General features: G+C 43.6%; 1 long non-coding RNA gene across 3 annotated transcripts in view; it reads left to right on the forward strand.

The window, feature by feature from the left end:
• Positions 1-10749: 10749 nt before the first annotated feature.
• Positions 10750-14235, forward strand: part of LOC144411368 (uncharacterized) — a 63351-nt gene continuing 59865 nt past the window's right edge. For 2 of the 3 annotated variants that reach the window (XR_013468523.1, XR_013468525.1), the window contains exon 1: positions 10751-11413. This is a non-coding gene — a long non-coding RNA (uncharacterized LOC144411368). Of the gene's footprint in view, positions 11414-14235 lie in introns of all 3 variants that reach the window. The other variant, XR_013468524.1, reaches the window with a different exon arrangement.

The raw sequence follows: 14235 nt of genomic DNA on the forward strand, positions 1-14235 counted from the left end.
TCTCCGTCCCCCTGGATTTTTCACTCTCTCCTTTCTCTCTTTTCAGCATCCCTTCCCCCCCCCCCCGATGTCAACGTCCCGTTTCCCACTCCGAGTTTCATTGCCTCAACATCTCCGAACGTCGTTCTTTCTGCTTTCTGTCCATTTCTCCCTTCTTCCTCTCCTATATTTATTTTACCTCCCATCAACAACATCGTCCTCAGGCCTTGGAGTAAAGAAAAGGCGGACTGTATAATTAATCACACAGCTTGGTCTAATTAGAGATGAATATGCGTTGTCCCTCTTATCACACACACACACACACACACACACACACACACACACACAGCTTCTCGGGCCTATCCCCTCTTGCCTTGATGAATCTTATGAATGTGACAATAATTAGTGAAGACTGATGAGAGGTAAATTACCACTGACAATGTAATGCTGTCCTGTCTGCCACTAGAGAGAGAGAGAGAGGAAGGAGAGGGAGACAGCGAGGGACTTAGAAAGTAGTTTGGTTTCATGCAAATTATTATTTTCACGTAAATTATGATGCATTGGTTTAGCTTAATGGAAACCTTAATGGGCTTTGGCTTGCAATGTTATTTCCTCAACATTGCAAATGCGTTTCTCAAAGTGTGATATTAATAGATGCTATAGGATTTTGTAATGCGAATTGAACCCCCTTTTCACCCAATATTGACAAGTAAAATCTACAGATTCTGAAAGAAATGTATTCATTTGAACCCAGCCAACCTAATTCACATGTATATATTAGAAGTTTTCAAAAGAAAATTAAGGAAGCCGTGCAGAGAGAGACAGGTGGACGTTAGTCGAGTAGAGAGAGAGTGTGAGAGCTGTGGTAATTGTTTTCGTCAGAGGCGGTGGGGAGCTATCAGGGTAATAAAGGTAATTAGCAGAACAAACGAGAGGAGAGCGAGAGAGAGAGAGAGAGAGAGAGAGAGAGAGAGAGAGAGAGAGAGAGAGAGAGAGAGAGAGAGAGAGAGAGAGAAGGACCGAGCGGCAGATTTGGTGATGATAAACTGCAGCAGATCTGACACCAGATGAAATCAGTGAAATCAATTATTCTTATTTTCTCCCTCCGGTGGGGAAAAAAAAACACACACATGAGCCACTGTGGAGCTCAACTGAATGGAACCAGAACTCCTCCTCCTTTGTTATCCAGAGCTCATTTACCCGTGCCTGTGTGTGTGTGTGTGTGTGTGTGTGATTGGCATTTCTTGTCACATATTGTTCAGTATCAAAAGGTGAATACAAAGACATACTGTACACTGTAAACCTCAAATTCTTTTTGGGGGGGGATTGCATTTCTAAAAATGAGAAATAAAATCTATATATAGAAATTGCCCATCCATTCACTGACCGATATGAGACTATATTTAATAAAATGGCTGTGGTTTTTACATCACTGTTGGCAATGAATACTAAATAGATAAAAGTACAACGAAACACATACACACTCTTTCCCACACAGACCACATCATGTTGAATTATTTTCAACAGCTAAACCAATCAAAGTCTTGCATTATTGAATCAAGCGGATTTCAACGTCTCTCGCCATGGCAACCTAACTGTATCTGACAGGCCATCACCAGGGCAACGTTGTGACAGGCCAGGTAATGGAACCTGTGTCACTGACATCACATGCACGAGAAACACTTTATTATACGGGAGCGTGTGTGTGTGTGTTAGTGTGAAGGGAAACAACCCTTTACAGTGCTACCATGCTTTCTCTGCCATGTCTCATTTGCAAGATGCTGTAATTCTGGAATTGTGCTATGCATGTTGAGGGTAAATGTGTGTGTGCATGTGTGCGAATTGTTCCCTCCTGTGCCACTAATGTAAAAACAATGTAAATTGTGTTTAAGACAAAGAAGATTAGTTATACTAACATTGTACTCACCAAAACATTGCTGAGGTTTGGCTCCAACAGGGCAAGAAACCCAAGTGACCAGATCATCTACAAGTTGCAGCAGGTTTTGCCAAGACGACTAAAACTGTGTGTTTGGCGAGTGAATCCACATGTGTGCATCCGTATGGGAAGTGCGGTCGGTCCAAGTAGAACCAGTGTGGTGGAAATTTCTCTAACAAATAAATTTGACTTTCAATTTGTCTGAATGTCTGACCTTGAGTTTTTGGTCCCATTGGGTCTTTTGTGTGTTGCATATCCCGGATCCCAGTGAACACAGTAATCCTCGTTACTGATGGAAGCGTTAACCCAAGCTGTAATAATTAAAAAAGAAGTGATGAGCTGGTTTTCCTTTGAGTGCTGCCCTCTAGGGGATTCGGGATGATTAAATGTTTGCCTTGCTTCACTGTTTCTTTGTAGGCGTCCACATTTCAAATAAAACTCTCCACTGTGACGTTAAGTAAAGGGTAGTAAAGCGTAGTGCTCCTTGTAATAACATATTGTCCTGGAATATTAAAAATATAACGGGGTTAGCAGGATCTGCAGCGGAAAGATCGTTCTGAGAAATTGTCAAAGTTGTGGTTACATTGTTTGATTGATTAGTGATATCTAGAAAATGCAAGAACATGGCGGCGGTGTAGGCCTGCTGGTCTATGAGGGCCTCCTGTGGGCCCCCTGATGGCCTTATAGTGCAGCAGTCAGCTCAGCAAACCACCAGCGTGGCCCTCAAACACAGCTTCTTATCGGGGATGTTTCCTTTTCGCGTCAACAGTCACAAATAAAAGGTTCTCTTCCTTGTAGGTTTGTTTCAGGGAAATGTATGTATGATATTTATTGTCAGTTTTTGCTTGTTTGGTTTGGGTTGCCAGGATGTCTGGTCTGGGTGCGTTTGATTTGGTTGTCAAGCAGTGCCTTTGGACTGATGGGCTCTTAGAGACTATCACCTGGGACATGTGATAGCTTATCAAAGTCTGAGCAGCCTCTACCGGACACGCAAACACACACACACACACACACACACACACACACACACACACACACACACACACACACACGTGCGCACACACCTTTCAACTACTACTAAAAGAGGATGAGTTTGGTGTGTCTGCGTCTTTGTGTGTGTGCATGCCCCCGTGTGTGTACGTGTTACTCTTGTCGTCAAGGGAACCGTGGTTGGAAGGACAGTTTGACATCTCGCTTGGCATCAAGGGAGACGGCTGTCACCTGACGATGCTGCCACCACGGAGATAACCTTCAGGGTGACAGCCGAGACAAAGACACACACACACACTCATAGTCAGAGGAATGTATACAGGCAAATACACACACACACACACACGGAGCCACGTATGCATGACCGCTCAGTCGCACACCGCAGACCTCACCTGCTGAGCTAAACACGGGAAGATTGATCCTAATTAGTGCTAATCAATGTGTTGGTTGATAGTTTTCGCCTCAAGGAAATCGTCTGACCCCCAACAAAGAGAGGTCAGGACCTTCCCCTTCTGACTCTCAACCAAAGCCTGATAGTCAGAGTAGCGTGAAACAGCCTGTCACCTCTCCATCAACGAGGAGACAGTATCTCACGGTAATCTCGCAGGGCAGAAATGGTTTGTTTTGTGAACACGTCTTTTTTTTTTTTTCCTCTGCACGCAATGATGGCAACAGAAACGGTCGCGTCTGGAGTCTTTTCCTGCGCTGTGGTGTCATAGTTTTACCTGGACAGCAGGTGATTTGCTTTGGCTTCTGGTTTCTTCCTTTTGGATCCATTAGAAGGGCACGTATTATTCTTTCTGACGGTTCAATGTGTAGAGAATCCAACACCAGCAGGTATTAAACTGCAGAGATGACATATTCATTACTCTTTTACAAGTATGAGCACTTCAATTACAATAAGCCCCTTTTGTCATCCAGACTTATTTATTTCATTTTTCAAATGGGAGAAATTAAGATAAACTAATGTCGGTGAGTGGCCTTAAAAATGAATGTTTCAAAACTACCATTGGTATTTGAAACAAAGAACGATGTGTATGTAATTGTGTTATCACTGTAATGTTAAATACATAACAAAGATTAAGGTTTATATTTTTGTAGACGAGTGCTGTATATAGTTGGTTCAACGTACACTAAAATAGCCACAGTGACAAATCACGTGGTGTTTGGCATATCTGTATGAATCTAATAAAGGGTTGAACAAGATATTTTCCTCATAAGAATCAAGAAAATAATAATTTGCACAAACTTGTTCCTAGAAATCCCATTGAAATCGTGTTGATTTATGAATCACTTTCTCTGATCCTAACCAACATACGTTAGCTTCTCTCTTGTTTCCTCGCTATGAAAGCTTACGTCACACTGGCAGTATGATTTTTACATTTTGGCTTCAAGCTTTGGTTCAGTTCCTTCTCCGTATTACTGTCATGTATTTCCCTGACACGTCCGTTGTTGTAAGTTGTTCCACACTGAGATAATTTCACTTTATCCACCTTCTCTGACAAATGCAACAGATCCATTCTGTTTTTCTATTTCTAAATAGCTTAAATGACGAATAGGAACAGGCTCATTTAACTGAAATCAGATACTCACTTCCCTGTCTTCCCCGGCTATGTGTATACAAATTAATCCCACATTTATTTAGAAAAAAACTATATGTATTCTCACATCCCATCAACGGATGTTAAAGTTTCACCAGGTGTTCATTTAAATGATTTATGCGGTGTTAATCTTCACTGTCAGGTAGTTTGAATTTTAAATGTTTTAGTCTTTAGCTAACACACGTACACGCACAGACACACACACACACACACACACCGTGAGAATCAGGCCCGAGGGCTAACGGTCGTCCCTCCGGGGGTTTAAGGAGCCCCGTCGTTTTCCTGCGGTGCTGAACTGTCATGTAGATGTGACCCAACGATCATCTCCTCCAGTTCGGCACGCCGCCCTTTGTTTTGAGTCCCTCCGCCCTTCATGTGCGTGTGTGTGTGTGTGTGAGAGAGACGGTGAGTCAGGGAGTGTGTATGATGCATCTGCGTGTAAGTAAGTGCGTAATTCAGTAAGTAGGTAAGTATCCCTCCCAGCATTTCCTGTCTTATGCAGCTCAGGCAGTGTTAGCCGGGGCTTTAGCACCTGCTGTCACTGCTGCAGCCCCACTCGCTGGTCCAGACACAACGGCTTGAGCTTGGAGATGAGGATTACTGCTAGTAATGTGTGCTAAGAGCATTAGCTCGTGCCCGGGTGGGTTATAGATTGTTTAAAAAAAAAAGCATCACGCAATAACCAGGAACCACCTTTAATGGAATAAAGTTGGTTGCGCCAAAAGCTGGGATGGTTTGCTGAATAAAACTCCTAGACTCGGGTCAGGTTACATTTATTGGCAGCTAATGTTGTATATTACATGTGTGTTTTAATGTTGCGGTCCAAGACGGGGAGGCAGCGGAGGAAAGTGGACTTTATAGCTTATCCAAAATCCCGGAAGTCATTAATAGACTCCGCTGAGATTTTGATGACTGTAGTTTCTCTTTCAAAACATGGAAATTTGCTTTGCTTGACCATATAAGGCAACTATTAGCTGTATAATCAAGTGGCATCTTTACACATTTAAGTAAATGAAAACGGTTTATGTCACCTTGATTCTTTACAGGCACATTCATCATAACTAAAATGTTATTGTGTCCAAATGTAACAAAAACTTTGCATTTGTATTGCAGTCTTTTTTTAAGTATTCCATATTCTCATAAGAGTTAATCCCAAACTATCCTCTCAGATTAATCTGAGCGTGATTAATTATCACACTACATCCATCCAGACTAAAACAAATGTAGTTTCATTATACATGTAGCATCTTTATGTATGTAGTGTACTGCTTACTTATAATACTTGTCAGTGCCTCTTTTTTTACTTTGTGTGCTGTGTCATTTCTGGTAGAAGAACTATTAAGAAATTCATTGCAAAGGAAAATGAAAGGAAAACATTTTCAGCTGCCATTTGTTTGGTAAATTAGTCGTAATATGTTGTCTGAGTTACTTTTATCATTTATAGCATTGTGCCCTGCAGATTTCTATCACCATTAACAATTCAATTTTTTATTGTTATCTTTATTTATACTCAATGTTTATGGTTATTTAATTTTAACTATCTCCCACTAACCTTTACAAAAGTGCTTTTTGACAGTTTTTTCCATCCCCACGAATTCATTGCGGTAAATAAACACTTCCATCAATCGAACAAACATCAAGTATTGTGCTTATGGAAGTCTATGCAACTTTATTCTCCTCCACAGAGGCAAATATTGTCATTTATTCTCCACTGCATTTCTGACAGGTTTAATTACTTTGATTTTTACTTTTAATTTACCGTTCCTGTCTGGTGAAAAGCTTGTATCGCTAACTTTATTGTTTGTCTTTCTGTTAAACTGAAGGATGTTAAACAAGGATAAAGTGTTTTCTTGAGATAACTTCTCTTCGGGTCAGCTATTAAATGCATGAGTGACTTTTCTCAGTTTCCGTGGTTGTCACAGGACAAAGCTACAAATATTGAATGAGCTTAAAAAATGTGATACATTGTTTTTAGTTATATTACTTAAAAGCCTATTATTGCTGCGCAGAACAATTCATTAAAACAACAGTGTGTATAATTTAGTGGGATTCATTACTTAAGACTGTTTCTTTTAGTAAAGACCCTGAAACTAAGAATTTGCATTAGCACATTGTGTGTGAGCCCTTCATATCTATATCTCTAAAGAGAGGGTCCTCTCATCTTTGTATTTTTATCTTATCTGAAGATTCACCACAGCTCTTCAACACTTACGAAAGGGAAAGGTGAACACGGAGGTATTTAGCTGCATGCAATCTACAACCTCACCACTAGATGGCTCTAATCCCCAAACACTCATACTTTACACTTTGTTAAAAATCCTTAAATACTTTTGCTGAATAGGGATTGAATGCAAGCCTCGTACTTCCATTTGCTAATAAAGCAACACAACGCGTTGGTATCTGGTAATCTCCAGGTGAAGTCACTTTGATAAGTTTTAAAATATTTACGAGTATGTCTTGACGCTGTGTACTCTGTGTTCATGAGCCGAGTCATCATATTACATTAGCATTCCTCCTCGTCTTCTGTCTGGAAACCGCTGGTTTGACTGGCACACACACACACACACACACACACACACACACAGACCTCCCAGTGGGTGCCAGCAGCAGACCAGGTAATGACGGCTATTTCAGTTTTTCCACTCCTGATGTTCAAATTGACGGGCAACCTCACACTGAGACGGATAATCTCCTCTCCTCTCCTGCCTTTTCTTCTGTTTGGGGGTGAGGCAGATAGGAAGTGGGCAGAATACTCTCATGTTGTGTATCAGCGGCGTGCCACTCACACTCACCCCAAGGATCATCAAACGCGGATGAGCAAGTCCACGTGCGCACACGCACACACACACACACACACCTGCACATAGAAAGAGTTGTACGCTGAGCAACAGGGGGAGACAGCAGAAGAGGCGCAAAGGAGAGGAGCAAACATGCGTCACAAGAAAACAGAGACACAAATAGACAATTATTCGTAAAGGCGTGAAACGGTGAAGAGCTGTAAACAAAGAGGGAGAGTGAACATAAATAGACCCCCTTTAACCTGGTTTACAGGAAATATATCTAAAAAAAGTTAGCTGCTACTAATCTTCAGAGACATGGAAATATATGAACTCTATAAAAACTGCAAGAAAGAAACATTTGAAAGTGTATGTTAACTCAACAAAATTGAAGGTTAAACTGATATAGTTACATATAAGGCCACAAATATATTCGTAGTTGATGTGTATTTAACAGCCTTGCCTGACTAATTTGATAAGCTAAAGATAAAAATACAGACAAATAGACAGCAGCTTTATATTAATTCTCATATATGTGCATACATAAAATGCTATTACTGCAACTAACTCTGAAAATACAACTTATAGTAGATGCAGAGAGAGCCAACGAAGGAGGGTTTCCATGTTTCCTGCTGAACTGCAAAGTGTCTCAGTGGGTAAAAGACACAAGACTAATCACTCTCATTGTGGCCCATTTCCATGGTAACTCTGCAACGAGCAGTAATTTAGCCTCGCTTGCTAACAACACAGAGCGAGTCATTATCTTAGCGCCAGGCTAGGGCCTCCTATTTAAAGATTCATACCATGAATGATCAATTAGAGAACAGATTGGCCTAAGTGGGGGAGAAGGGACAGGAAAAGGGGGAGAGAGGACGGGGCTGGTATGTGGTCATCCTTCTACCCATCCATCCAGGGATGCCCCCCTGTATTGCTATAATTGACCATTGATCATTGACAATGCGCCCACTCTCCAAACCATTGAGAATTTAATTCAAAGACAATTCATTGCTTTTACTGAAGATTTTGTGAGGGGAAGTAAAATCAAGGTGGATTGAATGTACTCCAATAGATCACAAATGGAGAGAGTGTTCAACTGTAGTTACCGGATGACGATGCAGGAACAATTTTGGTAAAATAAAGTTGTTGTTTTTCTGGACAGCCCCGGAGCCGCCTGCCTTGTCCGTGTGGTGGTGCCAGAAATGAAATGAATGAGGGAGCTGCGGTTATTCTCTGAGGTTTCTTGCATCCAATTTTTTACCAACCAACAATGTTGTTTCTGTGTCGCCATGACAACAATCTTTTCCCATCCATAACCAGATGATGGTTAGTTTTAGTTTTCATAACTAAGGACAATGGTGTATATATACGAAACAAACCAGATTGTGCAGAACTGAATGACCACATATTTCTTGTTAAGGTTTGAAGACTGAAGTTACTTTAATAAGATTACAATCGTGTGAAGAAGTCCCTGGTCTCTCTCTCTCCCCCTCTCTCCCCCCCCTCTATCTCTGTCAGGCCTTTTGTGTGCCTCCTTCTGAAGAAGCTGTCAAGCTGTACTGTTTAATGGCTCACAGGAGGGACAAAAAGCACACTTTGTTATGTTTTGTCTGCCTGCCGTGCTGTTCAGCTGAGTGAGTGAGTGGAGGGGAGAGAGAGGTGGTCGGGGGGGGGGGGGGTAACATGTAATTTAGTGTTTGCCCCACTCTACTGTACATAGCTTTAGTCATGCTAATGCTTCGCTTTGTCAGGCTGAGGAGATAGCCATCAATCAGCTGTCATTATGGCCATTGGAAAATAAGAAAGAAAGAGAGAGAGAGAGAAAGAGTAGGTCCCGGTACCCAGTTCCCTCCCTCCTCGTCCTCTCCTTCTTCTTCTGCTACCAAACAGACTTGGGGGTCCGGGGAAAGCCTGGCAGCTGGATCCAGATCTGGATCCAGAGTCCAGGTGGCGGACAAGAGGAGGAGGATCTATGGCAAAAAAAATGCAAATAAGCCTGTTGCAAACTGTTTCGGTGTCGTCACGGTTAGCTGCTGAAGAGCCCTCAGGGTCCTTGTTTTCTTGTTTTTGTCAAAAGCACGTCAGAAGAAGTATTTAATTGTAATATGCCTCTGGGAACTCGCGGTGCCATTAAGAGCCAACGGCCGCTGTCAGCAGAGGGTGAACCCTTTATCATGCTAGCTAAAGTTAGCGCTGAAATAAGCTAACATGCCCATTAGTGCCAGTTCATTTAGCTCGTTAGCTCGACGCCTCGGGACTGATGACATTCATTACATATCATTAGTGCACAATTAACATGTCTCACTCAGACGGCGACGCGCCCAATGTTACACGACACTTTTAATCATGTTTTATTAAATGTTTCCGCCTGCATGACATGATTTATGAGTTTTACATGACAGGGCGTTCATTACATAAACCCGCTGTAATCATAAAGGCCGCTGGCTGCTGCCTGATTCCATATCCAAAGTCACAATTCTGATTCTGTCCTTGGACTGGAACTTTTGAGGCAGTTTATTTAGAATTATCATTTATTTTTTTCTCCCCCAATAATTCACTTCTCCTTTTATTGCTTCCTTGCCTATCAATCTTCCAGGAATGCAATTTACATTCTACAGGGTCCTTAGCAGTTTTTCACGTCGAAATTCCTACTACTACAACTAATAGTTGAGATGAGGTGTATGTAGTGTGTAGTGCATAGTTGCCAAACCTCGTTTTATAGATTTTGAACTGACAACCCAGTTTTTCGGTCACGAATGTTTAATTTTTACATTAACTGCGGCTGCCAAATACAGTGGTGGAAACTAAGTGCATTTGCTCAGGTACTGTGCTTTTGCAGTATAATTATGTTTACTTGAGCATTTACTTCTTGTACTTCTACTCCACTGCATTTCAGTGTAAAATGATGCACTTTTGACTCATTCCCCATCCACTCACACTTCTCGTTGGTCATGTACTGTTTGCTAGTGCTCCGCAGTGTCTGGCACAATTCAGAGGTTCCCTTGAACGCGTATGTGTGATGCACCAGGAACTAGCTCCAATGTAAACACATATAAATGATTCGATTGATTGGTTTTGTGCCAGGACAGTCCAACACTACATCCAGTACGCACACACACACACACACAGGTAGAAACCGTACTATTCTCTTTTTTATTATCAAACCCACCCACTGATCCACACACAGAAGGAAGCGAAGTATTGATTTTGCTGTCTCTGGTGTGTGTGTGTACTTGTGTGTGTGCGCGTATCAGAGGGATTAAGGCCCTCTCTCAGCTGAGATACCATCAGCCATCAACCCTGTGAGTCCGCTTCGGGCTTTCCCGGCTGCCGCATTGTCTATTCTGCTCCGCTATGTGAAAAATGTTGAATATCAACAATGGCTTTCAGTGGCGTATTGTTGAGTTTTTGTATGAACTAATCTTGCCTCAGTGAAAGAGACCTAGGGCTTGGACAAAACGTCTAGAGCCACAGCATTCCTAGCTGGCTCTCCCCTTGAACACTGCAGAAGGCTGGGGCTGAGGGAAAGGCAGGCTGGAGGAGAGGCAGGGACAGGCAGAGCCGAGGCCGGTGTAGGAGCTCTGAGGCTGGGGAGATGACGGGCCGGGGGAGGCCGGGCCGAAAAAAAAGGTGCGAAGGTGGGTGGGTGTGGCCGGACGCGGAAAAGCGGTCGAAGCTGTGAGATAGGTGAGGGCCAGGGAGGCTGAGGAGAGGCCGCAAATGAAGGTGCCAGGGCCGGGAGAGGAAGGTTGGGGACGTGTTTGAGACGGGGGTTAACGGGTGGAGGAAGCGGTTCATGCAGGAGCAGGTGGAGGAGGTCAGGTCATTGGTAGTAAACTTTGTAGACCATCGTGACCGGGGGTTGAAATGGACATAAATATATCACTTTTCTGTATAAGTGTAACAGAAGGCTGAAAAAGACGAAACCAGTTCAGGTAAAAGAAGTAGGACATGGTTGTAGGTGAGACAAGTAGCAAAACAACCACAAACCTAAATATGGCCAGAAAAAAGACAAGGGGAGTCATCTGCGTCTCCCGCCATGGATGTAATGCTAATTGGGACGTAGGCCGGCGTCCAATCAGACATCAGGACCGTAGGCCTTGTCATAACGACAACCGTGACATCACTGCAAGGTAAGCTTGAAAGATTGGATGAATGATTGACTTGCTTTGTGACTTGTGTGACACAGAACTGTTTCATTGGGTGTCTGAGGGAGACAGAAAAAAAAAGAAATTAGCAGGGTGACTCTTCTCAAAAAACATGTGGAGGGTGTGAGAAATAACTGTCAGAGGCCACGAGGAGTTTCCACGCAGGCGTTGCTGACTGCGCTAGTATTTTCATGCAGATTTATCTGGTAGCAAAAGGCCTGTGGTTCTGCTCAGAGGGAGGTTTCTGTCTGTATGCCTGTCTGTCTGTCTCTGTGGGTAAGAGTGTGTGTCTGTGTGTGTGTGCGCACGTGTCTGTTGCCGTCTCCTTCCTGTCCCGCTGTGTCTGATGAGGCTCCCGCAGATGGAGGAGGAGAGGTGGAGCCGGGATGGAGTCGAGGGAGATCTTTTTATCCCGCTGTCAGAGGACCTGTGTGCGTGTGTGAGTGACACCCCGTTATATTAGCAGTTTTAAACAGCCCCTGTCTGGGTTGCCTTCTTTCACATTATGGGAAGAATGGGGCAGCGTTTATGGCATTCTCCAAAATCAAGGTTGGTTTGCCAACACATTTCCAGAGCAATGCGTCGTATAACACCGCTTGGTGAGTGACCTCAAATACACTCATTTCATACAATGTTTCTTTCTCAAATAACTTTTAACTTTGCTCCTCCTGGACCAAAGTCCTGTGCTTGTTTGACCTATAAACCTCAGTGGGGACTTTCTCACTGTGTAAACGATGCTGGACATGTTATTTTCCCTCCTTTTCCAGTGTGAACACCCTGCACACTCTGATCCGAGTCAGAGTGAGTGTGTCGCATTCAGATATTTACTTTCTGCGATCAGATGTCCCCATCTACCCAAACCGGTGTCTGGTTTGGTACTTGCGCCTCTACTCCATGGGCTATGATGTGTTATTAATTATTAAATGACCTTAAAAACATGTGTAGGTCAAGAGCAACTTCAAAGCTTATGCTATAATTCTGTAAACAGCCTTTTCTATTATTTGCACAGGGTGAATATATTAAAACATTGTGGGGTATTTATGGAGTCTTCATATTTGTCATTATCTTTCAGAGAGAGAAGCACTCTCAGTTGAGTGGTGGCCTTCTGACAACACAAGTAGCTTCTGATAATGGCTTTACAGGGGTCAACAGGGTGTGCGTGTGCGTGGCAGTTTGGGGTCAGTGCCACGGAAACCTGGAATTGAGAGATGGTTGGCTTAACCCCTCAACCCCCCCCCCCCTCCCCACTGCCACACACAAGCACACACGAATGGACATGTGAACATCAGTGCAGTGTAATCGGCCGCCCCTGGTGATTTGTTCTCTCAGCTTGAAGCCCTGTCATTCCTCCCTGACTCCTCACAATTACAGCCCTGAACTGAACTAGAAAATCTGCTCCAATCTAGCAATTAGTCCTGAGGCCTGTGTGTGTGTGTGTGTGTGTGTGTGTGTGTGTGTGTGTGTGTGTGTGTGTGTGTGCGCGGGATGGCGGGGGGCTCTTTGTGTTTCAATCTCTGTGAGGACCATGAAGACTGTAGTTGGTTACAGGCAAATAGTCTTTTTGCGTTTCTGAGGTGTCAATATATACCGTTGTCATATGTACATGCTTTACCTTGCTTTTTTATTATTTCACAGTGGAGATGGTTTTCAGCTTCACCTCAGTTACAATAATTGTCAAAATCCAAAATGTGATGATCCTGCACCTAGGAGGTATAGTCCTCGTCATCAATATATAAATTACTGTTTTAAGAAAAAGCATTAGGATTAAACATAACTAAATCAAGTTGACTCATCAGTTAGTTCAGCAGCAACAATGTAAAAAGACTGATTTAAAACAATTTGGTATAATTATTTTATTCTTTTGCAAAGGAAGTCTAAATGAAGATACAGCTCTGATGGCCCATCATTTAGTGAAGCACCAGTGTTGCATCTTGCTGAGTCTAGATTCATTTATTTAACCTGAAAAGACCCTCCATAGTGTTTTGTGTCATAACGCATCGCAAATGTGTTCTACAAAATCCAAAATGATGATGTGTAAAGGCTGCCACTCTTTTTACGAGGGCTTATTTGTTTTTCATGCAGCTCAATATCATAATCCAGAAATTTGCCCTCAACAGGCCTCAAGGATGCTGAGAAAACTGCATGAAAACAAACTTTACAAACAAAAAGTACTTTGAACGCGCATAGTTCCTCTCACGTGCTGATAAGCTTAACGTGTCCTCATTATAACATGTGGCCTGTATTGACCGCCACAAACCTATAAATGACGACAGTGAAAGACAGCCTCCGGTTCAATGGGTTTAAAGTAATGCAACGGAGGGTCCTTAGAAGTGTGTGAGGATGAGAGGATGAAGCGGACTGGGGAGGAGAGGAGGGCAGGATGGGAGAGGGAGGGGGGGGGGTCCTGGCCAGAGGGAAAGCAGGCCTGACTGCGCAGCGACAGAGACGCTTAGTGCCGCCTGGCTTCTTCCTAAAGACTCGGCCTCCTTCCCCTGCCCCCCCCCCCCCCCCCCCCCTCCCCTCACCCCACTCCCCCCGCCCGCGCTCATCGCGCCCTTATGTCCCATGTCGCTCCTCTGCAACCGCTCTCTCCTTCACTCTCCTCTCTCCCCCTTTTGTCCCTACCTTTCCTTCACCCTCTAGTTCCTCCGCTCGCTCTCCTTTTCTCGCTCCGTTCCTCCATTCCATCATTTTCTTATCCCCCCCCCCCCCCCCCCCCCTCCCAACACACACACACACACCCCTTCCCCGTCTGGGCCATTACGGACACTCAGCAGCGGGTGGAGAGGCGGGGGTGGGTGGTTGCA

The sequence above is a fragment of the Gasterosteus aculeatus genome, chromosome 8 (assembly GCF_964276395.1).
Source record: "Gasterosteus aculeatus chromosome 8, fGasAcu3.hap1.1, whole genome shotgun sequence".
In the NCBI taxonomy this organism is placed as follows: Eukaryota; Metazoa; Chordata; class Actinopteri; order Perciformes; family Gasterosteidae; genus Gasterosteus; species Gasterosteus aculeatus.